We start from the raw sequence: 26,417 nt of genomic DNA, 5'->3' as shown, positions 1-26,417 counted from the left end.
GGCTGCTGGAGCAACAACATATTTGGCATCCAATGAACATTTGAAGTCTGGTGATGTAGAAATAACGCCCATTCTAACAGGTGCATCACTGTGAGAAATAAGGCCATGCTCTGTACAAAAGCATTCCTTGTGTCTTCTCTCCCACCGGTCATCCTGCTCTGCATGCCTCCCTGCACACAACAGTCTTGAGCGGATTCCCTAATGTGTCATTTAGATGCGCAGATATGGCTGCCAGCCTTCAGGTGCAGCATATAATATATGAAGGAGCACTGCGGAAAAGAATTATTTTATATTCAGTCTGCATTATAAGGTGTCATTTTGTAAGACTTTCATTACAAATGTAATATGTACCTTGGCTACTATTGAATTCATATTTATATACAAATACATTGTGAGTCTTGGATATAAGTTCACACCAATAGTTGGGCACTATTTTATATTTTGTTAACCTCCAGATGGTGGCTGGAGAAACAGAGACAAGAGGACGGGAGGAAAAGGCACGCATAATCAAAAAGAAGCCCCAAAGCAATCGGCGGGGAAACGTCCCTGCATAAAAGGACTCTCTCTCTTTCTCTCAGCTTCCAATTTGAATGGTTGAAGGCAGCCTGGAAAACGATCACTTTGAGGGGTGGCGTCTACGGCATTATATCCTGCTGAGGTCCTACATATATCCTGCTTTCTCCAGGCACCACCCTACTGTTGCCAAGCTCCAGGTGGTGGCTGGAGATGTCCTGCTGTTACAACTGATCTCCAGCCAATAGATAGATGGTATACACTGGCCAGAGCCCAAGTATTGAAGTCCCCCAAATGCATACTCTTGCTCCATGCTGGAAAAGGGATGTCTTTGCACACTACAGGCCCTTCACGTTTATGCCGGTTTGGGTAACAATTTGAATGGAAACGGGGAAAGGTTTCTATTACCAGCCGACTGCTTCTCCAAAAACATCTGGCCCTAGGGTTGCCAACCTCCAGGTAGTAGCTGGAGATCTCCTGCTATTACAACTGATCTCCAGTCGATAGAGGTCAGTTCACCTGGAGAAAATGGCCACCTTTGGCCATTGTATACTATGGCACTGAAGTCCCTCCCCTCCCCAAACCCTGCCCTCCTCAGGCTCCGCCCCACAAACCTCCCACCAGTTGCGAAAAGGGACCTGGCAACGCAATCTGGCCCATAGTGCGTTTTCAGGGGGAACGTTCCAGATATCATCAGAACACATAAGGTGTGTTCTGTGTAAAGCAGGTAGAGCAACACTCTGGTTACACAACATGTACAGTTACACACTTTTAACAGGAAATCATGACATCCAGCCCACTTCTTTCCTCATCTCACCTTCTGGATCTCAGACATTAACCTAAAGCTGTCTTGAAATCTCCTCCAGAAATCTCCTTTTGAGACCTGCACACATGCAGGACAGAGGCTGTTAGTGTCAAAAACATTTTAAGAACATAATAAAGGCCCTGCTAGATCAGACCAAAGTCCATCAAGTCCAGCAGTCTGTTCACACAGTGGCCAACCAGGGGCCTCTAGGAAGCCCCCAAACAAGACGAGTGCAGCAGCACCATCCTGCCTGTGTTCCACCGCACCCAAAATAATAGGCATGCTCCTCTGATACTAGAGAGAACAGGTATGCAGCACAACTAGTATCCATTCTAACTAATAGCCATGAATACCCCTTTCCTCCATGAATATCTCCACTCCTTTCTTAAAGCCCTCCAAGCTGGCAGCCATCACCACATCCTGGGGCAGGGAGTTCCACAATTTAACTATGCGTTGTGTGAAGAAATACTTCCTTTTATCTGTTTTGAATCTCTCACCCTCCAGCTTTAGCAGATGACCCCGTGTTCTAGTATTATGGGAGAGGGAGAAAACCTTTTCCCTGTCCACTCTCTCCAAACCATGCATAATTTTATAGACCTCTATCATGTCTCCCCTCAGCCGCCTTCTTTCCAAGCGAAACAGCCCTAAGCGTCTTAATCGCTCCCCATAGGACAGTTGCTCTAGTCCCCTAATCATTTTGGTTGCTCTTTTCTGCACCTTCTCAAGCTCTCTGCAATATCCTTTTTTAGGTGTGTTGACCAGAACTGTACACAGTATTCCAAGTGTGGTCTCTCCATAGATTTGTACATGGGCAGTATGATATCAGCAGTTTTATTCTCTATTCCTCATCCCGTTCCAGCAAGAGAGACCCCTACAAATTATTTGTTTATTTACTTACTTCATTTATACCATTGCCTTTATCCATGGCTTACATTGTTGTCTGTGCTATTTTATACACACAACAACCCTGTGAGGTAGATTAGGCTGAGAGTGTGTGACAGGCTCAAGGTCACCCATCGAGCTTCCATAGCAAAGAGGGTATTTGAACCTGGGTCTCCCAAATTCTAGTCTGACGCTCTAACCACTACACCATGCCAGCATAGTCCCATGAGAGCATGGCTGATATAAATATGCATTGGGGCACATGCGCATTGCAAGATTATAGAATCATAGGATCACAAAGTTGGAAGGGACCACCAGGGTCATCAACCCCCTGCACATTGCAGGAAATTCCAAACTACTTCCCTCCCCCACATCCCCAGTGACCCCTACTCCATGCCCAGAAGATGGCTCAGATGCCCTCCCTCTCATCATCTGCTTAAGGTCATAGAATCAGCATCGCTGACAGATGGCCATCTAACCTCTTCTTAAAAACCTCCAGGGAAGGAGAGCTCACCACCTCCCGAGGAAGCCTGTTCCACTGAGGAACCACTCTGTTAAAAAATTCTTCCTAATGTCTAGATGGAAACTTTGATTTAATTTCAACCCGTTGGATCTTCTTGGACAACAGAAAACAACTCAGCACCCTCCTCTATGTGACAGCTCTTCAAGTACTTGAAGATGGTTGTCTTATCCCTTCTTAGTCCTCCTCTCCAGGCTAACCATACCCAGCTCCTCCAACCTTTCCTCATAGGACTTGGTTTCCGGGGCCCTCACCATCTTTGTTGCCCTCCTTTGTTGGACGCAAAGGCCCATTGATGGTGGGCCTTTGCATCCAAGACCCAAATTGTTGTGTGGCCAGACTGCCTCTGGATTCAGCTTTCCTAACCCCGGAAAACGTTCCATTGCTCATTACGGTTTTCTGTGCAAACAAGTGGGTGTTTTAAAAATCATCAGATTGAATTTTGAATTTTGTTTAAAAAGCTTTCAAAACAGAATAATGCACAGTGCTTCAGCATTGAAAGCTAAGATTATTATTTCGCAACAAGAAATAAGATTATTATTTTGCAACAAGAAATGTGACAGTGCTTTGGGTGAATGATGCATTTGAACATAATACAAGTCGGGGCCTTTAAGCAATGAGAGAACAGTAATTATGCTCACAATATGCGGGCTGAACTCAAAAGTGGGGGTGTGGAAATAGATATGCTCTATTGCAAATAAATATGGTGCAATTCTATGGGAACAGCAAGGCAGAGGCCGGGGTGAAAGGAGTTATATCCAGGCCAACCCACCACTCAGAGGAGAGGTGGGGTTTAGCCAGGAAGATGTGTCAAAACCCAAGGCAGGGATGCTCAGCCCATGGGCATCTTCTGGAAATGCCCTATGCGTGTCAATTGAACCATGAGTTGCAACTGAATTTTGGGTAGTGGCAAATTGTGCAGGGTCTGAGGTACTGTAATAAACAGAGCCGCCAAGGGGGGGATGGGGGAACAAAATTACTGGGGCCCAGGAATTTTGGAGGGCCCCTGAAGCCAGCATCAAGCTGTGTGGTGTAGTGGCTAGGAGCGGTGGACTCTAATCTGGAGAACCAGGTTAGATTCCCCCACTCCTCCACATGAAGCCTGCTGGATGACCTTGGGCCAGTCACAGTTCTGTCCGAACTCTCTCAGCTCCACCTACCTAACAAGGTGTCTGTTGTTTTGAGGGGAAGGCAACTGTAAACCATTTTGAGACTCCTTAGAGAAAAGTGAGGTATAAAAAACAACTTTTCTTCTAAGCCCATCGAGTTAAATGGATTTAGAAGAGTAGAAGAGTAGGTTTTTATACGCCTACTTTCTCTACCACTTAAGAATCAAACTGGCTTATAATCACCTTCCCCTCCCCACAACAGACACCCTGTGAGGTAGGTGGGGCTGAGAAAGCTCTAAAATAAGTGTAACTGGCCCAAGGTCACCCAGCTGGTTTCATGTGAAGGAGTGGGGAAACCAACCCAGTTCATCAGATTAGTCTCCACTGCTCATGTGGCGGAGTGGGGGAATCCAACCTAGTTCTCTAGGTTCAAGTCAACTGCTCCAAACCACCACTCTTAACCACTACACCACACTGGCTCTCAAAGTGAGACTTAATTAAGAACATAAGAAAGGCCCTGCTGGATCAGACCGAGGCCCATTAAGCCCAGCAGTCTTTCCACACAGTGGCCAACCAGGTGCCTCTAGGAAGCCCACAAACAAGACAACTGCAACAGCAGCGTCGTCCTGCCTGTGTTCCACAGCACCTAGTATAATAGGCATGCTCCTCTGGTACTGGAGAGAGAATAGGTATGCATCATGACTAGTGTCTCTTTGGACTAATGGCCATGGATAGCTGTCTTCTCCATGAACATGGCCACTCCCCTCTTGATGTCTTAACATCAGAAACATAAGAAAAGCCCTGCTGGATCAGACCAAGGCCCATCAGGTCCAGCAGTCCGTTCACACAGTGGCCAACCAGGCGCCTTTAGGAAGCCCACAAGTAAGACAACTGCAGCAGCATCGTCCTGCCTGTGTTCCACAGCACCTCGTATAATATGACACTAGAATAACATGACCCTAGAAGCTAAAATGACTAAACTGAGGCTGTCGTATTTTGGTCACGTCATGAGACGACAAGAGTCACTGGAAAAGACAGTCATGCTAGGAAAAGTTGAGGGCAGCAGGAAAAGAGGAAGACCCAACAGGAGATGGATGGACTCAATAAAGGAAGCCACGGCCTTCAAATTGCAAGACCTGAGCAAGGCTGTCAAAGACAGGACATTTGGAGGACTTTCATTCATGGGGTCGCCATGAGTCGGAAGCGACTTGACGGCACTTCACACACACACACACCCAGTATAATAGGCCTGCTCCTCTGGTCCTGGAGAGAGAATAGGTTTGCATCGTGACTAGTGTCTCTTTGGACTAATGGCCGTGGATAGCTGCCTTCTCCATGAACAGGGCCATTCCCCTCTTGATGTCTTCACAGCAGAAAAGCCCTGCTGGATCAGACCCAGGTCCAGCAGTCCATTCCCACAGTGGCCAACCAGGGGCCTCTGGGAAGCCCCACTAACAAGGCGGCTGCAGCAGCATTATTGACCCTGCCTGTGCCCCACAGCCCCTGATCCCAGAAGCCTGCTCCTCTGTCACAGGAGAGCACACCGGTCTTTGGCAGAGAAAATGCTTAGCCTCGTACTATAATATGTCTGCTCTGGCTGCGCCATTAATGGAGCTGCCACAGACACCTCCGCCGGCCCCCAAAGCGAGAGGGGGGGGACCCACGGCCCCTCCAGCCCCGCCCCCGCCCTCAAGGACCCGGCAGCGCCAGGCGGCCCTTCTCTCCTCCGCGCAGCCCCCCTCTATGGCCTTCCGAGGAGGCGGAACTTCCGCCCTGACGGGGACGGGCGGTGCGAACCGGATATCCGATGGGCGGCGGACGTTGGCGGTCTGAAAGGCTCCGTTCAGGTGAGTGGGAGGAGAGCCCTGGCCTCTTTCCCTGCCCAGGTGTGTGTGGGGAGGGGGTTCCCGTTGAAACCTCCCCCCCGGCCATGGGGCTGGGCGACCCTCCTCGGCCTCCTTCCGGGGGGAGGGTCGTTGCCCTCTTCCTTCTCCCCTCCCCGTGTTGTGGGCATCTGCAGATGAAGGGGGGGGGGGCGGTTGAGAAGGCGGCCCTTTTCAAACGTTTCCCGGTATTCTCAACTACCAAGGGAAAGGGGGGGGCTTGATTGCTAGATTTCTGCTTGCAGGGAGGTCGTGCCCTTCCCCAAACACCCCCAAGGGAGCATTGCTGGGGTTGCCACCTCTCCAGGTGGGGCCTGGAGGCCTCCTATAATTACAGCTGCTCTCCAGACGACAGAGATCGGCTCCCCTGGAGAAAAGGGCAGCTTTGGAGGGTGGACTCGGTGGCATTTGTTCCCCCTCTGAGGTCCCTGTTCCTCCCCAGGCTCCATCCCAAATCTCCAGGCGTTCCCCAACCGGGAGCTGGCAACCCCAATCCATCCACCTGCTGTGGCCAAGGAGGACCTGGCAGCCCTTGTTCCCCTGGAGAAAAGGGCAGCTTCGGAAGGGGGGCTTTAGGGAATTGCCTCCACACTGACTTCCCTCCCCTCTCCAGACTCCACCCTAAACCTCCAGGAATTTTCCAGTCTGGAGTTGGCAACACGAGAATATTCAGAAAGATGCTTCCTCTTCCCCTGCAGCCAGAGGCAGCCTGAAGCTCATCTGCAGCAGGGCTGGACTCAGCTGTTGCTTACAGGGAGGGGGGGGGCTTGCTAGGAGGGCAGCCGCATGCATGCTTCTGCTAGGTCTTTCATGGCCAGCTGGGCCAGTCATCTGCACCAGCTTTCTCAAGTGGGGGGAGGGTGTAATAAAATCCTTCCCAGTTGCTCAGATTTCAGTCCAGTTGCACTTCAGAGATCAAGATTTTAGAGGGTTTCGCACTTTCCAGAGCCAAAGCCCCCTTCGTCAGAAACTTGGTCATTCCCAAGGACAGAAAGAACAGGTGTTGACATTCTTCTTGCAGCCCGACAGGATGTCGCAGGTGAGCACCTTATTGTGTGGTACCTTGCAAGCAGATGCTCAGTGCTGCCCCCACCCAAAGCTGACAGAGACATCAGAAAAGAAAGGCTGTGCATGCTGGGACTTTCTGTCTCTCCCACAAGCAACCCTTTCCACAGAAACTTTCTTTTTAATCTGCACACAAGCCTTTAGGGAGGGAAACCTACCAAATCCTCCTCCTTGGAATCCTTGGGAAGCTGCAGTGACCCTCTGAATTGGTATAAAAGCCAAGAAGCGTCTCTTCCTTAAGCACCCTCCTCCCCCTTCCCTGGCACAAGGCTGCAGGGTTGGCTTTTCTGGGACAGCCGTGAGGTTGTTAGAGAGCCAGCATGGTGTAGTGGTTAAGAGTGGTGGTTTGGAGTGGTGGATTCTGATCTGGAGAACCGGGTTTGATTCCCCACTCCTCCACATGAGTGGCGGAGGCTAATCTGGTGAACTGGGTTGGTTTCCCCGCTCCTCCTCATGAAGCCAGCTGGGTGACCTTGGGTAAGTCACAGCTCTGTTAGAGCGCTCTCAGCCTCACCTACCTCATAGAATCATAGAGCTGGAAGGGACCACCAGGGTCATCAAGTCCAACCCCCTGCACAATGCAGGAAATTCACAACTACCTCCCCCCCCACACACACCCACACACACCCAGTGACCAGAAGATGACCGAGATGCCCTCCCTCTCATTATCTGCCTATGGTCATAGAATCAGCATTGCTGACATATGGCCATCTAACCTGTCTGTTGTGGGGAGGGGAAGGTGATTGTAAGCTGGTTTGAGGCTCAAGTGGTAGAGAAAGTCGGCATATAAAACCAACTCTTTTTCTTCTTAATTATTGGCATGTGGGTGAGATGGCTGCGGAGGGCGTCTTGTTGTTCCCACTCTGGCAGGTAGGGTTAGGAGCCTAATTCACGCTTTCCGTTTAAAGAGTCTGCACATCATGTGATTCTCCACCTTAGAAGTCTAGCTGTATGTGCAGGCCTTCCCTGATGCTTGGTGGTTCCCATGGACAGACTCTCTCTTTCCCTTCCCTTTTAAGGCTTCAGCCCCCACCCCTTCATCATCCTCAGAGGGCCCTGACAGACACACCTCCTCAACAGCTGTGATGATGGCCGGTCAGTATCCATCAGAGCTGGAACAAGCCACCCAGCAGGATTCCAAAGAGGGGTTGGAATGCACATCTGTGCCTTTTCCCGAGGACCCTGTTGGAGACCCTTCGCCCCTCTCACCAGCTGAGGACTTCAAGCTGTACTCGGAGATGCTGATCCGTATGGCAAAAGCCTTGGAACTGGACTATTCCCCGTTGGATCCATTGCCTTTGGAAGGCTCGGACCCGGGTCCAATCACTCTCCCATTGATCAAGGACATAAAAGATATAGCCGAAAACATATGGGCCAAACCGGCTGAGGCTGAAGCTTCCAACGAAGAGATAGAGAATTTGTACAAAATCAGGGGAGAGGGATGTGAGTTCCTCTGTCAGCACCCAATGGCAAACTCTGTAGTGACAGAGGTACTACCCTCCAGGTACAGGTCGGGCACACGCTCCACCCCGATGGAGAAAGAAGGTCGGAAACTGGATGCACTGGGGAAGAAAATGTATTCATCAGGGGCACTGGGCCTGAGGATATCCAACCACAGCGCAATGATGGGAAGATACCAAATGTTTCTGTGGGAATGCGTGTCCCAGTTATGTGAATCATTGCCCAAGGAAGTCAAGGCTTTATGCGAAGAAGGCTTGAGGGTTGGGGAGCAACAGTACAATGCCTCACTGCACATGGCCGATTGTAGCAGCAGAGCAATGGCCTCAGCGGTGGTTCTCAGAAGGCGCGCGTGGCTGAGGGAATCGTCCTTACCACCAGACACCAGAGCTAGGGTGGAGGGCCTCCCTTTTGAGGGGAAGAATTTATTTAGTGACCAGACCGATGCAGTTCTGGAGAGTATAAGGAAAAATAAGTTAAGGGCTAAGTCCCTAGGGAGAAGGTCCAATGCCACCGGCTCTTTTAAGCAAAGGTATTTTCCTAGGCTTTCACGACAGTTTGCATATGGCAGAGCCTATAAATACCACCAGTGCAGCTTCCGCTGGCCTCACGCCCCTCAACAGCAGGGGAAACGGTGGTACCACAAACCAAGCGGTAGACAAGGTGCACAATCCCCCAGGGATCAACCATCGGTTTCCAATTCTTGAATAGGCTGGCATATTTCGCCCCGCAATGGTTCTCCTTTACGTGTAACAATTGGTATTGTCCATAATAAAGTTTGTCAGTTGTTTACAATTCAAATCAAAGCCTGTTTCTTGCCTCCCCCTCCAATACATTGCCCTCTGCTATCTGTTACTAGGGGAGGATCTATGGTTTGCAGTCTTCGGTGTAAAGGATGCATATATTTATATATTCATGAGTCACATAGAAGGTGTTTAGCATCTGAATGCGGAGACACTTATGAAAACACTGTGCCACCATTCGGGTTGGCCACAGCCCCACGGACCTTTGCTAAATGTCTGTCAGCCATGGTGGCACACCTGAGGTTAAAGGGCTGCTCTATATACCCATCCCTTGATGATTGGCTCTTTGTAGGGAACTCTTATGACTCCCTAGTGCACCACCTAGACCAGGAAGACTTCAGAATCTTTGGGGTTGGTTATTAACCCAGAAAAATCGTAATGGCAGTCAAGGCAGTGCATAGAATTTAAAGGGCTGTCTTGGATTCAACAACCAATAGAACATAGTTGCCTACTGAGAGGAGGGCACTTAACACACACACACAGTAGTGGGGAAAAGGAGAAATTGCAGGGTTGCACAGTAGATTTTTCAGAGCTTTCCAATGACTAAGGGGCAAGTCCTGTCTTTTTTCCAGGGGCAGGAAGGTAGGAGGAAACCTAGCAAGTGTTGAAGTAGGATGCTGAGACCATTCACAAAGAACAAGATGGATGGGGAATGAGCAGACCTGCTTACTACAAGCTTGAAAGAGAATTCACCACATAATCTATAAATTAATCTTGTTTGCTGTTTTATTCAGCTTTGTGGTTCAGTTATTTCTGTCCTCTTTATAAGGTAAAAAAAGGTAAAGATCCCTTGTGCAAGCACTGGGTCATTCCTGACCCATGGGGTGACGTCACATCCCAACGTTTACTAGGCAGACTTTGTCTAAGGGGTGGTTTGCCAGTGCCTTCCCCTGTCATCTTTATGCTCAATATGCTAAAAATTACAGCAGTCACCAAAAGCCCTTAAACTTGCTACATGGACCCATAGACTCCTAGAGCTGGAAGGGACGAAGAAGAAGAGTTGGTTTTTATATGCTGACTTTCTCTACCACTTAAGGGAGAGTCAAACCCGCTTACAATCACCTTCCCTTCCCCACCCACAACAGACACCTTGTGAGGTAGGTGGGGCTGAGAGAGTGACTAGCCCAAGGTCACCCAGCTGGCTTCATGTGTAGGAATGGGGAAACAAATCCAGTTCACCAGATTAGTGCCCACCGCTCATGTGGAGGAGCGGGGAATCAAACCCGGCTCTGCAGATCACCACTGCTCTAACCAGCGCTCTTAACCATTACACCACGCTGGCTTTCTAGGGTCATCGCGCCTAATCCCCTATTTCTCAATGGAGTTTGTCTCTAGTTTGGGCACAGCTTATGTAGGAAGCATTCGAACCATTAGCAACCTGTAGTCTGTCTTTCTCGTCATAGAAGACTGCATTTCTGGTTGCCAGGACATTGGCAAGGAGGGTGGGGGAGTTCAGCACCCCCACAGTGTGAGACCCCCTTTACCAGATTCCATCCGGACAAGGTGGTCCTTAGCCCAAGCATGGAGTTCCGACCAGAAGTGGTTTCCCATCTCCAGATGACCCAGGGCTTTGTCCTAGCAACCTTTTACCCTCTATCTTATAGGGTACTACTCTATTGCCAAGAGGCAAATAGCTCTTTTCCACTAAGGGATTCAGAGGTGATAAACATACAAGTGGCTGAAGGAAATTGACAGGTTATACTGAAATCTCTCTGGGCTTTGCAAAGAAGGAGGAAAGCTACTGGAGGTGGGTGGTCAATTACAGTCATGGAGAAGGGAAAAGCTGTATGTAGTGAGACATATAGGTTGGACTTTAAGAAAGCAAACTTTAACAAACTTATATGCTGGGCAGAATCCCATGAGCAGAAATACTTAAGGAGAAGGGAGTTCAAGAGGGGTGGGAATTTCTTAAAAGTGAAATACTGAAGGCACAATCTCAAACAATTCCAATGAGAAGGAAAAACTGGAGGAGCCTAAAGAAGCCAGGGTGGCTCCATAAACAGCTTTCTAAAGATTTGAGAAATAAGACTTGTTTAGGAAATGGAAGGAGGGCCTTATAACCAAGAATGAATATAAACAACTAACTAGTGCTTGTAGGAAGAGTGTTAGAAAAGCTCAGTATGAGCTTAGGCTAGCGAGAGATGCCAAACACCACAAAAAAAAGATCTTTTGATATGTCCAAAGTGAAAGAAAAAAAGAAGGACATGGTAGGCCCGTTGTGGGGAGAGGAAAGTGAAAATAGGTGCTGAAGAGAAGGCAGAACTGCTGGATCCCTACTTTTCCTCAGTCTTCTCCTGCAAGGGAAACAGTGCTCAACATGGCATAAACAGAACAGATGATGAGGGAAGGGAGTTGCAGCCTAGGATATGTGAGGATCCATGTTTTGGAACTAGGTTTTTGTGCCATTGCAGCACTGTGAAGTGGTGGATGCATGATATTTGTGGTGCTGCCCATAGACTAAGACATGATCCACAGTCTGATGGTGGCTTTATTTTCTTTGAAGGTCACATGAATTCAGGAGGATCCATTGAAAATCTTCCAGATGTGACTTTTACCCAGCCCCCTCTTCCTTGAAAGTCTCATAATTTACAGGGAGGGGAGAGAAATATGGGGTCTTTCTTGGGAAAACTTTCAGTCCCTTTAACATGTGTCGATGTCTGGGAAAGTGTGGTTGGCAGCAGCTGGGGGTCAAAGCGCCTGCCAGAACAACCCCTGGCCATCTGGGCAGAGAAGGTTCTCCTTCCCCTTTCCAGCATCTCTCCAGCTGGTCTCTCCTGCAGGGGTGGCCCCCATAGGGAGCTGCCCCACCCAGCCCCAGAGGAAGGAAGGAGGCAGCCTCTCTTCTCCCACGGTCCCAAATACTTTGGGTTTAGGGTTGCCAACCTCCAGGGGAGGCTTGGAGCTCTCTGGGAATTGCAGCTGGTCTCCAGACTGCAGAGCTCAGTTCCTCTGGGGGGAAAGGCTGCTTTGGAGGGGGGGGGGCTCTAGGGCATGGCACCCCACCGCAGACCCCCCCTCCTGAAACCCTGCCCCCCCTCCAGGCTCCACCCCCAAATCTCTGGGATTTCCCCACCCCCATTGGCCACCCCTCGGCTCCTCCTCCATCCTTTCGCCGCCGAAGTCTGGTTGTTGCTGGACGGCCTGGCTGCGAGGAGCGGAGCTGCAAACGCCGCCTGTCCTGGGTGCAGGAGGGGAGGGGGATAAAGGGGTGTGGGGGGGCCATGGAGTCCCTCCGGGGGTCTCCTCCTCTCCCCGCTCCTTCCCCCCGGCGGGAGGGAGAATCCAGATCTTGCAGGTCTGCTGCGGGGAAGGTGAGTGGGGGGTTGCAGCGGGGAGGGGGCCTTCCTGCAATGGGGGGTGCAAGAGGAGCACGTGGCCGGAGCGGGCGTGCAGAGAGGGGAGGGGGCTTCCCCGGGCAAGATCTGGGCCTGGGGGGTGGTGGTCGTGCTCCCCCCACTCTCACGGTGTCCCAACCCACCCGCCCTGCCCCTTTCCCGTGCGGAGCCCCCGGGGGGTCCCCGGCCCTTTTGAGCCTGCGGACACCGTTGGGGGTTCAGGCACTGCAGGGTGGGCAGCAGCGAAACGGCAGCGGCAGGAGGCGGAGCCAGACCCCCCAAATGGGGGCCAGGGCTGAGCTTCAGCCCCACTGTGAAGATCATTTTCTGCGGGGGGGGGGGGGGAGCTGCCGCCAAAGCAGCATTTTTTAAAAATCTGCCCAGCCAATCAGGGAGAAGACCCGGCAGGAGAGAAAAAAAGCCCCTCCTCTCTCCGTCCACTTCCCAAAAACATTTGGTGAGGACCAGAAAAGGTGTCGCGTTGGGGACCCCCGACCTAGGCGGACCCCTGGTCTGATCGGGCTGCGATCCTTGTCTGTCCTTACTGGACCCCCCAGCCCCCCTTAGCTGGCTGCACCCGCCCTGTCCTTTTCCCCACCCTCCGCAGGCTATAAACCCCCCAAGAGGCCTTTGGCCATGGTCTGCCCCTGTGATGGAAGGGGGCTTTGGGTGCGTGCGGTCAGTCATTGGGTTTTTGTGCGAGGAAGCTGTGACTTGCATCAGTTTTGCATTAGACTCTGTGCCCTGACTGCAGCGCTAAAGCAGTGGTATTATTACAACATTGGAGGAATAAATGCCCACCACTGGTAAATCAGTGGATGGAGGCCCTTAGAACTTTATCTGTATTTGAACGCACGGCATATAGACGACTATTGCGTATGAACTTATTTTTATTTTTAGGGAGCCAGTGTGGTGTAGTGGTTAGGAGCGATGGTTTGGAGCAGTGGACTGATCTGGAGAACTGGGTTTGATTCCCCACTCGTCCACATGAAGCCAGCTGGGTGACCTTGGGCTAGTCACACTCTCTCAGCCCCACCTACTTCACAGGGTGTCTGTTTTTGGGAGGGGAAGGGGAGGTGATTGTAAGTCGGTTTGATTCTTCCTTAAGTGGCGGAGAAAGTCGGCATATAGAAACCAATGCTGCTGCTTCTTCTTTTAGATATTTGAAAATGTTTTATAGAGACTTAATGGTAGATCTGCCACCACTGTTGTTATATGTCTCTGTGTATAGTTGCTGGATTTTGAGTTTTCCCCTCGTCTGTTATTTTTCTAAACGTGAAAGGTAAATACATAAAGAAAAATTGCATTATTCTCCCCCCCCCCCCCGACTATGACAGAGTCTGGAACAAAAATAATGCAATTTTTCTTGTCATCAGTTTGATGCATTACGTTGTTTCACTCAACTGACTGGCCAATGGGGTTCTTCTTTCACTCTTGAATGCTCAGAGACAGGAATAGAAGATCAACTGGGTTATATTTTCCTCTTTCAGGGATCGCTGGTGTCCTTTCAGGAGGTGGCTGTGTTCTTCACGGTGGAAGAATGGGCTCTGCTGGATCCAGGCCAAAGAAAACTCTACCGGGAAGTTATGGAGGAAAATTACGAGACCGTGGGTAAGGATCTTTCCCCTTTTACCATGAATATGGAGGGGGTGGCTTCTTCATTTGGCCCTCTTGAATTTCAGAACATACTTTTTTTTGTTGGCCACAGAAGAAAGAACAGAGCTCCCATACCTGGAGATCTTACAGTGCCTGAGAAAGAGAGCATAAAGGGCATTGATGTGAATACATTAATGTTGTGAATGTGTCGATGAGGAGGGCTCTGATTGAGAGAGAGGGGCGACATCCTGTTAGGTTCCTGCTAGCAAATCCTTTCGGCAAGGATCCCGGGTACAAGTCGTGGCCTTCACAGATTCCGGGATCAACACCCCCTCACAGAAATTGGGTGAAAATGATCCATAAATACCTGGCCTAGGCAGAGTATTTGGCCATTTTTTCTGGTGTACCTGTGTTATACCAGACATCCAGATCTGACGAGCAAAAACCTTGGCAAAAGTGGCACAGCTAATCGTCTGTTCCTGGGACATGAGAGGCTCAGATTTAGGCACCAGCCGTTGCTGAGCTACCTGGAGCAGTTGGGAGGAACGTGAACTAGCTGATGCTGTAATAGCAGAGGAGGAAGCTTTCTTTGCTGCCGTCACCACCGCTTCATGGTTCTTGCCATGAGCTCGATAGCAAGATCTGTCCGATTCAGTAAGAGTTCTCTGCCAGCGCCGTTCTAGACATCTCCCAGCCCTTTTCAGATCACCCAGCCCTGAGGTAAATCAGGGTTTTGACCCACAGGTAGGAGAGATCGGCGAGGGGCAACCTTGTCGGTAGCTTGAAGGAACTTCACATTCCGTGTTTCCACTGGGGCCTCAACAGAGCACATGTTTGGAATCCTAAAATCCCCCAGAGGGTTTTGGAATCCAGTAGGATTCATGAGCCTCTGTGGGTGGAGCGTTTTACCCGGTCCTGCCCTCTTGCGAGGTGGCCACATTCACCTTGGTTCTAAGTGGGCAGTGAATTGAACAATAAAGGAAGAACTGCAACACAAATCAAAACCATGGAGTAAGAAGTTTCAAAGAAACAATATGTATAAATTTTTCATCATCAATGGATACAAGATATCTCTGTATGCATAAAATTCCAAAACAAATCAGAAATGCATAACCAAACTATATGTATGGATACAAAATATTTCTGTGTAAGACAAATCAGAAATGCATGACCAGACGCATCTTGACCATGTCTTCCTTAGTGGTCATCAAATATAAACAGTATACCCCAATAAAACATTACTAGGATACAAGAACTACAAGAGCCAGGGCTGCTCTGTATAGCAGTATGCAACCATGTAAAAAGAAGACAAAAAAACTATTAAAATTATTCTTATATTATTATATGATCAGTTTTGCCTGCCACAATTAAGCCACTGGATCATTTGTACCCCATATTCCTCTCCAGTGGGAACCCAAAACAGCTTACATCATTCTCCTGTCCTCCATTTTATCCTCACAGCAACCCTGTGAGGTAGTTCTGGCTGAGAGGGTATGCCTGGCCCAAGGGTATTTGAAGCTGAGGCTCATAGGCCCTCGTCAGACACTCTAACCACTACACCACACTGGCTCTGTTAACTCAGGGAAGCTCCCTTTGTTTTGTGGAGGGGGGGGGGATATTTTCCACCCTCCCAGCCTGTGCTGCCATTCTCCTCTATGGGGATACAAAGCAGCTTATGTTGCTCTCCTCCATAACACCTTACAATTGTTGGAAGTAACCACGTCTAGTGTGCAAAGGAACTGAGAAGAGGACCCAGCAGGGGGTGGGCAAGTGGTCAGCTCAATAGGGCTTTGTGGTCAGAGACCCTTCCATCCCTTTGTGTCACCTCTTGACTGTCCTCAGACTGATAATTTCCGGTCTGTTTCCTCCTCCTTTTTGGAAGTCGCTTCTCTCTCCCTCCTTAACCAGTTAGACAGCCTGAGGCAACCTCTGTCTCTCAGCTTTCCTATCTGAGTTCCCTAATAAACATTTAACTTTAATCAGTGAGTCTGCCGCTTCTCTGCATGTTTAGCACTCTGCCAACAGCAACAACCCTGTGAGGCAGGTCTGGCTGAGACCCAATGGTCCAAAGTCAGGCAGCAACCTTCAGTGGCAGATTGGAGATTTGAACCCAGATCTCCATGGGCCTAGTCCGACACTCCAACGACTGCCACATGCAAGCTCTGCCAGGACAGAAAAGTGGTTAAACCCCCTGTGGTTTTTTTATACAGTGGATCTTTTCCACCCACTTGTCTCTTCCCTAGCTTCTCATGAGTAAACCTTTGCTTATATTTCCAAGAATGGAGGGATGGAGTAGAGCTAATCTGTGGCAGGAGGGTCTGATTCAGTTCCTTTTTGTCACTGCAAGTCACATCCTCCTGAAGTGGGTGGCCAGTTTTGAGATACCCGAGTTCTGTCTTCCACTATCAACCGTAATTTCCAAGGCAAGAAGCGCTTAGCGGGGTGGGGGAGTGGGGATTATGATTCCTTCCAAGCTGCAATTCCTTCCATGTTTGGCATGGCTTTTGTGGGGGGCACCTCATTTCCCACTGTGTCTCCGGTTCCACACTGTTTGCTTTTGGTTTTGAAGCGGGTCAGTGCGTTTCAGTGCCTATGCTCTTAGAATCATCCCCTTCAAAATATGAAAAAGATGTAAATGTATGTACAGTATATTTAATATATTATGTATGCATATAGATGGTTACAAAGTCTTTAAAATGTTACAAAGTTCAGACATTATGAGTCTTAAACATATTCATGTATTCAAGCAATCTTAAACAATCTCTTTACTTCTATATGAGTTTCAAACCTTAAAACAGTAATAATATTTCATTCAGAAAATATAGCAGTTTCAGAAATCTTGTAAAAATGGTTAGTTCAATGAATAAGATCTAATTTAGTTAAAAGTATCTTAATTCAAAGTATCTAGAATATCATAAAATATATAGGCATACTTTGCCCAATCATGTCATTTGTGAACCTCCCCAGTACACCAGAACTAGAGACATCTGAAAGTTCCCAATCCATGTTAAGGATAAATAGACCTTTAAGGTCCTCTATGTGTTATTTTAGTCTTTAAATATCTTTGGTGTATGCAAAGGTTAGAGAAATCTCTGATTCCATGAGTTCGTGTAAGAACTGAAGTCTTTAGAGCATATTTTCATTCCATGCCAGGACCAGATTTATGAAACCATAGAGAAATCTCTGAGTGTTGTCAGCCTATGAAAGGCCTCTGATCTATGTGTGCATGCCATCTTTAGCTTTGCCAGAACTAGAAAGCTCTGCAAAGCTTAAAGCCATGAAAAGATGTGTAAGACCTTAGTCTGAGAGAAGTCTTTAAGAACTTCCATGACTATAAAGGCTGGAGAGATCTTAGTGAACACTTCCCAATACATGCAAGTATTAAGGAGTTTTCAGTGCCTCCATACAAAGGATGGAGAGATCTACAGGGAGTTTTTAGAACCTCCATATCTACGCAAAGACTTGGAGAAATCTAAGCTCCTTCAGTCCATGAGGACTGGTAAGCTCCAAGAATCCACACAAGGGTTGATGGACTCCAAGAGCTCCCATCTCATATGAAAGTTGTGGAATCTGTAGGTATTCAGTCCAGACACCCAGTCCTCGTAAGGGCTGGATATCCAGAGAGAATCCTCAGTTTAGGGAGTTCTCCAGTCTTATAGGAAGACTTGTAAATGTTGGAGAAATCTGTAAGTATTCAGAACACGCAAGGGCTAAACACTTAGAGAGACTTTTTAGGCAAGAAAGTCTTAACCCATACGGAAGGTCTAAGAGCCTCAATCCATGCAAGAATCAAGGTCTGAGAGCCTACATCCCATGCAAGGGAGGGAGAGATCCATTCAGGTCAGAGGGTACCAACCTGTTAGGAACTCTAACTCTTGGCTAGGAAGCTCCTCCTTTTATATCCTTCAAGATCAGTGTCTATCTGATCTTGAGAGAGATTGTGTGCAAACCTGCACATGAACTGTATGTTCCCTGGGGCAGCAGTTCTCCTGCACTTACCATATAAGGAGTTCCTTTCCACAGTAGGTCATTTGGCTAAGTATGCTATTTCTTAAACAGTCTTGTGATGTTTCTATGTAACTAATTTTACCAGTATTCTCATCTCCTGAATAATACGTTTTAATATGAATCTTTCCTTTCTAAGACTGAAGATTCAATATAAAATCACATTGTATTACTACATAACATCACTAGCTGACAGTCAGCACAAATACTATCAGAGGACAAAGAAAGGTCAGAGCAAAAAGCACTTCTACAAGTGGAGTCATTGAAAGGGCAAAGAGTGCAAAAAGCACTTCTTCGTGACTCTGAAGTCCTTGACAGAGTAATTCTGAAACATTAGTCCTTGGCAAAGAATGTCTAGGCTTGTTTTACTTTTAAATGAAAGTCAAGCCTCTAAATGAGACGATGCTTTTGGACTTTAAATAGAAAAATTCTACAAGCTTTCTATATTTTTATACTTGCCGGTTACAGTTTGTGTGTGGTGTAAGCCTTCCCCTCAGTGACAAGATGTTCCTGGGGTAGTAAGTGGGGAGGCTTTGGGTGGGTCGCTGCTGAGAGGTAAGTTTTGTATTGAACTTGATGAGGATGGAGATCACTGAAAGGGGGGGTTCATTCCGGGTTTTTTTGCTGTTGCAGGGAACTGCATTTCCCAGAAGGCCTTGCGAGCACCAGAGAGGTCAACCCAGGGGGTGATTTTTCCTGGAGAAGGAGAAGGAAAAACATGGGCTATGGGATTCCACGGGGCCTCTCTTCTTTCTTGTTTTCCCCGGCTGGTGGGAGAATTTGGCTCTTGCATATCTGCAGAAAAGGTGAGTTTAGGGTCTCCTCAACAGCTCTTGGGCAAGAATAGGGGGGGAGGAGAAATTACCTGTGAATGGGAGTGGAAATACAAGAGGCGGCCGGAGGGAGCACAGAGTGAGACGCTTCCCTGGCAAGGTCTGTGCGGAGGTTGGGGTGTGTGCTGCTTTCTCAGGTAGCTGATTTTTCCCTATTGCCAAAAGGCATGGTGGAAACGCAACATTTTCTCTGGGTCAAGGCGTTGCTTTCAAGGCGTCTTGTTCATCCCTCCCTTCCCTCACCCCCTGCTCACAGCACTCCACTCTGTGTACATGGCCCCTTCTGTGGTAGGTGGGGATGAGAGAGTTCTGAGAGAACTGTGACTGGCCCAAGGTCTCCCAGCAGGCTTCATGTGGAGGGGTGGGGAAACCAACCCAGTTTCCCAGATTAGAGTCCGCTGCTCTTGACCACTATGCTGAAGAGTACAAAGCTTTTTTTTGTAAACCTCCAGTCGAGCTGATCTGAAGATTTCTGTGTGTGAAGGAAGGGATCTAATTACAGCATAGTATAGACACTGAGATAGTACAGGAATACCTGGCTACTCTTAATGAATTCAAGTCTCCGGGGCCAGACAAACTGCATCCAAGGGTGTTAAAAGAACTGGCTGAAGTGACTTCAGAACCATTGGCAATAATCTTTGAGAATTCATGGAGAACAGGAGAAGTTCAGCAGACTGGAGAAGAGCAAATGTGGTCCCCATCTTTAAAATGGGGGGGAAAGAAATCCCAAACAATTATCACCCAGTCAGCCTGACATCAATACCAGGTATGGTAGATGAAGGGAATGCTGTAGATGTTGTGTACCTTGATTTCAGTAAAGCCTTTTATAAAGTCCCCCATGATCTTCTTGAAACAAAGCTAGTAAAATGTGGGCTGGACACTGCTACTGTTAGGTGGATTGGTACTTGGTTGACCAACCGAACCCAAAGGGTGCTCATTAATGGCACAACTTCATCCTGGAGAGGAATGACCAGTGGGGTACCACAGGGGTCTGTCTTGGGACCAGTACTATTTAATATTTTTTAGAAATGACTTGGATGATGGAATATGGGCTGCATTTTGATTCAGCTGAGCTGGGGACTACAGGCAGGGGTGAGTTTAAACTTTGCCTTTTTTAAAACGCTGGGTAGCCTAACTAAACTGAGGATTTAATTGAGGTTTGCTGGGAGAGGGTTGTGATTGTTGTACCAGTGGGTGATTAAGATTGATTGCTGCCTGAAAGCCTTGATTGTTCCCTTGTTAAGTGGGGTTGTTGTGATTGGAGCTTGTGTGCGTGAGAGGTGGTGGCTGTGACCATTTAAATTCCAAGGCTCCTGCTCACCAGAGGCGCGAGCCAAAGGGCTCTTGCCCTGGGGACCATGACTGGGGATCTGTAGTAACTATCTCCATCCTGATGGAGTACCGAGCAACTTGAATATCTATGTGAATTCGTAGCAGATAGCTGCTGGGCAAGGAACTTCGGCACTCAGTTCTTATTTGATACAGGAAGAGTGCAAGAGAGTAAAGGGCAGGGTTACAACACCAAAGAATAATAGGGGAACTTCTGCTAGAAGCTGATCCGAGTAAGATGTCCCCCGAGCTTGCTCGGGGGAACCAAGAGGCGTTTTGACCTGGGGTGCCCGTCAGGTACCCCCAATACCGATCCTAAACAGTGGATCGGGAAGCAGGCAACGCCCTGCTGCCGAAGAAGAGCGGTTGACTCCCACTCCTCCCCCCACAAGAGCTGCTTGCATGGGGGAGGGCTGGTTGCAGCCCCGCCGGCTGAGGAGGACTCCATCGCCATGAATGCCTCACGGAACCAGGCTCTGATCTCTTCTATCTAATGCCGAATATTGAACAAGATAACTACAAAGAACCCGACCTCCGAAACCTGTGTAAGTTACAAGAACTCTCTTTGTTTACAAATCTATTCTCAACTATTGCAATTTGAAAGACAGGATTCTATACCACTCCACCCAGGACTGTAATTGATCTTCCGACTGAAAAAATTACTTAATTAACTTTTAAAGCGAATTAGCAGGCAAACAAAACAATCTTAAAAAATTGATTGACAGGAAAAGTTACCAACTGGAGGCTGTGGCGTTGAGGGGAGGAGGAGGAGCCCTTCACTTTCATTTCTCTGTTCCTTTGTCTTAAGATAGCCCTCCAGTTGCGTTTTTAACCAGGAAGATACCCCTCTAGGAATACAGGAAATTGCAGTGGGTAGATGGACCGGAAATACCTTACTTGGTGTAGCTTCAAAATAAATCCTACATACTTGGATCATAGAGTCAGAGCGATAGAAAGTCCATTGCACTATAGTTCCTTGTAAGCTTCCTGAAAAAAGATTTAAAGCCAAACCAGAGACTTCCAACTACCCAGTAACTATTCTACACTGTATTGCCTGCTTGTAAGTGACTTATTAGTCTGAAAAATATCTGAATATGACAACTATGGATTCTAATTGACAAGGGACACAAGAAATGTTTGCTATGCAGACTCAATTAATTAAGGAGCATTTTGAAAAGATTTTAAAGCAACAGGAGCAATCAGCCAAACAAATGACCTTGTTTATTACTTAAAAACTAGATGGCTTGATAAATGAAATTAAGGAAACAAAGGACCAAATCACAGCAATAAAAAATGGCATGAATAAGATGGAATTAACAGTCAAAAATATCACTGAAGATTTGAAAGAAGTTAAAACAGATATGAGACTTCAGGCTCAACAAATTGAAGATTTGCAATCCCAGGAAAAGCGACTGAAGGACCAATTGGCAGTTTTGGACCTGCAACACAGAGAATCTAATCTACGCATTCGAAATTTACCTGAAAGACTGGGGGGTACAAGACACACTATCGTCAAGTCACTTGCTAATATATTTCAACTAAATGAATCAGAATTGGAGTATGCAATAAATAAAATATACAGAATCCCCCTGTCAACTCAAGTACCGAATGCAAAAGCCAGAGAGATCTTCATCTCCTTTTATTTTCAGGTTGAAAAATAACATCATGAAACTCCATATGGAAAATCAGTTCTCTGTAGATGGTATACCGCTGATAATTCTTAAAGACATTCCATGCCATTTGATTGAAAAGAGAAGTATCTACAAAGATTTTACTGAGACTCTGAGGAAAAGAGGAATAAAATACTCCTGGTTGCTGCCACAAGGACTCACCTTCACCTATAAACAGATTAAACACTCTATCAACGCAATTGAAGATGCTAAAAATTTCTTGGCAAGAAACAATGAACTGATGGAACTTACTACAGGATTACAAAAAGAAGAACAGACAGCCCAAGGACCAAGGGGTGAAGATAGCCAAAGACAAGACACTAACTTGAGAAAAGCAAACAACACCAAGACTTCCAGTCAGAAGAAAAAGTTTAAAAAGAAGGGTTAGAAAGCCGGAAGAATACTAACTTGTTCTTTTTATAAAGGGAAGGGGGGGAGTAGAACCATTACAATATTAAATTAGGGGTTTTTTTAGATTATAATGTTTTTTAAGATCTAATCCACTATAACTGATAGAGATGAAGGCTTGGAAGATACTGTATTAAATATACTATGTGAATTTTTTTAATGGTTTTTTCAGCTTTCCCCCCTGCTTATTAATATTACTGTGTTGTTATCATTTATGAAAAGGAATAATATAAGGGGGAATTATAATATTAAAATTAAAAAAAGTATCAGGATTAGAAAATATTAGTACAAAGGAGATACCAGTTTAATGATGGGAGAGAGGTGGTCGGTGGGGAAGTTCACTATATTATATTTGATTTAATGTTGAAGACAAATGCCTAAGAATTTGTTAAAGTCCTTTTTTCTTACATTATATGGAAGGTAATGTCAATTGAACATGTTATAATTGTTGAAAAATAATAAAAATATATTTGGAAAACGACAACACCAAAGAATAATATAATAATAAATTAATTAATAAAATACCAGTTATGAAGGTAGAAAGCCAGCAGGGGTCGGGGGGCTATCTAGTGTGCTGCATGGAGTGTCACATATATGATTATCTGTCTGCTGGGCAGAAGTCGTGGGTGTGTGCTCGGTGCACGGAGTTCCTGGCTCTCAGGAAGCGAGTTCACTTCCTCGAGGCCAAGGTAGCTCAACTGGAGGAGCTGAGGCAGGCAGAGAGAGAGGTGACTAAGGACTCTAGGGATGAAATAGTCACATCCCAGTCCCAAGGTGACGGCAACCTGCCAGTCATGGATGATGGAGCCCTTGGGGAAGGAGGCCATCTCACTGAGGCAGGGGGATGTGGTACCTTAGAAGGGACCTCTTCCTTGGTGGATGAACAGATATCCTCTCTTACCGAGGATATGCCTCAGAGGGGAGGGGGGCTTCTTGTAGTGGGGGATTCAATCCTTAGGAATGTAGATAGCTGGGTTTCTGGTGGGTGCATGGACCGCATGGTGACTTGCCTGCCTGGTGCGAAGGTTGCGGACATTACCCGTCATATAGGTAGTCTGGTAGGTAGTGCTGGGGAGGAGCCAGTGGTTGTGGTGCATGTTGGCACAAACGACGTGGGGAAATGTAGTCCGGAGGTCTTGGAATCCAGGGGGGACCCAGGAAATTACAGGCCAGTTAGCTTAACATCTGTTCCGGGTAAATTAGTGGAAAGCATTATTAAAGATAGAATTGTCAAGCATATAGAAGGGCAAGGTCTGCTGGGCAAAACCCAACATGGCTTCTGTAAGGGTAGGTCCTGTCTCACTAACCTATTAGAGTTTTTTGAAAGTGTCAATAAGCATGTGGACAGGAATGAGCCTGTGGATATTGTGTATTTGGATTTCCAAAAAGCTTTTGACAATGTCCCCCACCAAAGACTGCTAAGCAAACTTCATAGTCACGGGATAAGAGGACAAGTCCTCTTATGGATTGAGAGCTGGCTGAAAAATAGGATGCAGAGAGTAGGAATCAATGGTCAGTTCTCACAATGGCGGGATGTGAGCAGTGGGGTGCCTCAGGGATCTGTGTTGGGACCGGAGCTTTTCAACCTGTTCATCAATGACCTGGAGTTGGGGTTAAACAGTGAAGTAGCCAAGTTTGCAGATGACACCAAATTATTTAGAGTGGTTAAAACAAAATCGGACTGTGAAGAGCTCCAGAAGGATCTCTGCATACTGGAAGAATGGGCATTAAAATGGCAAATGGGATTCAATGTGAGTAAGTGTAAAGTGATGCATATTGGGACAAAAAAATCCCAACTTCACATATACACTGATGGGATCTGTGCTGGCAGCAACAGACCAAGAAAGGGATCTTGGGGTGGTAGTGGATAGCTTAATGAAGATGTCAACCCAGTGTGCGGCTGCTGTAAAAAAGGCAAATTCCATGCTGGCCATAATTAGACGAGGAATAGAGAATAAAACTGCTGATATCATACTGCGCTTGTACAAATCTATGGTGAGACCACACTTGGAATACTGTGTACAGTTCTAGTCACCACACCTAAAAAAGGATATTACAGAGCTTGAGAAGGTGCAGAAAAGAGCAACCAAAATGATTAGGGGACTAGGAAACTGTCCTATGGGGAGCGGTTAAGACACTTAGGGCTGTTTAGCTTGGAAAGAAGGCGGCTGAGGTTATAAATTATGCATTGTTTGGAGAGAGTGGACAGGGAGAGGTTTTTCTCCCTCTCCCTTAATACTAGAACACGGGGTCATCTGCTAAAGCTGGAGGGTGAGAGATTCAAACCAGATAAAAGGAAGTATTTTTTCACACAACGCATAGTTAAATTGTGGAACTCCCTGCCCCAGGATGTAATGATGGCTGCCAGCTTGGAGGGCTTTAAGAGGGGAGTGGACATATTCATGGAGGAGAGGGTGTTGCGGTTCGGGCCGTTAAGTGCCTATACTCTTAGAAAGGACCCCTTCCTGAGAAGGAATATGTTATCTTATTCAGTATTCATGGAGGAGAGGGTGTTGCGGTTCGGGCCGTTAAGTGCCTATACTCTTAGAAAGGACCCCTTCCTGAGAAGGAATATGTTATCTTATTCAGTGAGACACCACTAGACCGGAATCAACGGTTCCTAGAAACTTGTTATGGTTCCTAGAACATCTCTTGAACGTGCCAATAAATTATAATACTGGACAAGGGTAGAAGTATAATAAAAACACATTTATTTACATTATATAATATATGCTTTTTAGTTGCAGAGCCTTAAAATATCATATAAGGCTAGACAACATTAGTCTTAAACATGTTTATGTAATAAAATGTAGCAAGTAATCATTCACAATCTCTATGCCTCCATAAAGGAGTATCTTAGTCAGAATATACTCATTAAGTATCCTTAGTGCAATGCACTTTCAGAATATAAAGTTACAGAAATCCTGTTAAAATATGGTTAATTCTTTGGAAAAAGATTTGGTTAGAAGCATCCTAACTTAAATCATTCAAAACATCATAATATTTCAGTACAGAAGACACACTATACAGTGCTGTGTCATCTGTAGTCCTCTAAGAATCTAAGCTCTATGAGAACATATGAAGTTATCCCAGAGTATCTGTATTTTCTAAGTCTTGAATCCTTTAAAGACTTCTATTAATATTCTTAACTTATGAAGACCTCTGATCATCATTAAGATCAGGCATTGTCTATGTACATGCTATGCATATTCTTTTTAGTTTTAGACAGCAATGCTGAATATATAAATACTATGTGTTAGCTTAAAGCTGTTTAAAGTCGCTTTGGCTGTGCCAGTCTGTGTATGTGCTGTACAATGTATCAGCATTGTTCATGTCTCACAGAGTACAGAGAGTCTCCTTTCCCTTCAGGAACATCTCTAGTCTTTCTTTCTTTCTTTCTTTCTTTCTTCCTTTCTTCCCTTCCCTTCCCGCGCCGCCATCAAAGGGCCCAGCCCTCCCTGTGTTCCATTTCCCCGGCCTGCGTGCTTGCTGCACTGCCCCGGGAGGGTCCCACCCCCCTCAGCTTTACCCGTGTATGTGCGTGTGTGCGGAGATCCCCGGGCTGCTGGTGAGTGCTTGTGTGTGTGTGTGTGGGAGAAGCCTCCCTCCCTCTCTTTCCTTCCTTCCTTTTTTTCTTTCTTTCCTCCCTTCCCTTCTTACTTTCCTCCCTTCCCTCCTTCCTTCCTTCCTTCTTCCCTTCTTTCTTCCCTTCCCTTCTTACTTTCCTTCCTTCCCTTCTTTTCTTTCCTTCCTTCCTTCCCCTCCCCCCTCTTTCTTTCTTTCTTTCTTTCTTTCTTTCTTTCTTTCTTTCTTTCTTTCTTTCTTTCTTTCTTTCTTTCTTTCTTTCTTTCTTTCTTCCCTTCCTTTCCCTTCCCTTCCCTTCCCTTCCCTTCCCGCGCCACTGCCAAAGGGCCCAGCCCTCCCTGTGTTCCATTTCCCCGGCCTGCGTGCTTGCTGCGCTGCCCCGGGAGGGTCCCACCCCCCCCCCAGCTTTACCTGTGTATGTGCGTGTGTGCGGATATCCCCGGGCTGCTGGTGAGTGCTTGTGTGTGTGTGTGGGGGGGAAGCCTCCCACCCTCTCTTTCCTTCCTTTTTTCTTTCTTTCCTTCCTTCCCTTCTTACTTTCCTCCCTTCCCTTCCCTCCTTCCTTCCTTCCTTCCTTCCTTCCCTCCCCTCCCCCCTCCCGTCTTTCTTTCTTTCTTT

General features: G+C 47.1%; 1 pseudogene; it reads left to right on the top strand.

The window, feature by feature from the left end:
• Positions 1-6,742: 6,742 nt before the first annotated feature.
• The window catches only part of LOC130478876 (zinc finger protein 665-like), a 42,862-nt pseudogene continuing 23,187 nt past the window's right edge, over positions 6,743-26,417 (top strand).

This window comes from Euleptes europaea, chromosome 6 (assembly GCF_029931775.1).
Source record: "Euleptes europaea isolate rEulEur1 chromosome 6, rEulEur1.hap1, whole genome shotgun sequence".
Lineage (NCBI taxonomy): Eukaryota > Metazoa > Chordata > Lepidosauria > Squamata > Sphaerodactylidae > Euleptes > Euleptes europaea.
The sequence above is the reverse complement of the archived record's forward strand: the minus strand, read 5'-3'. Positions and strand labels throughout refer to the sequence as shown.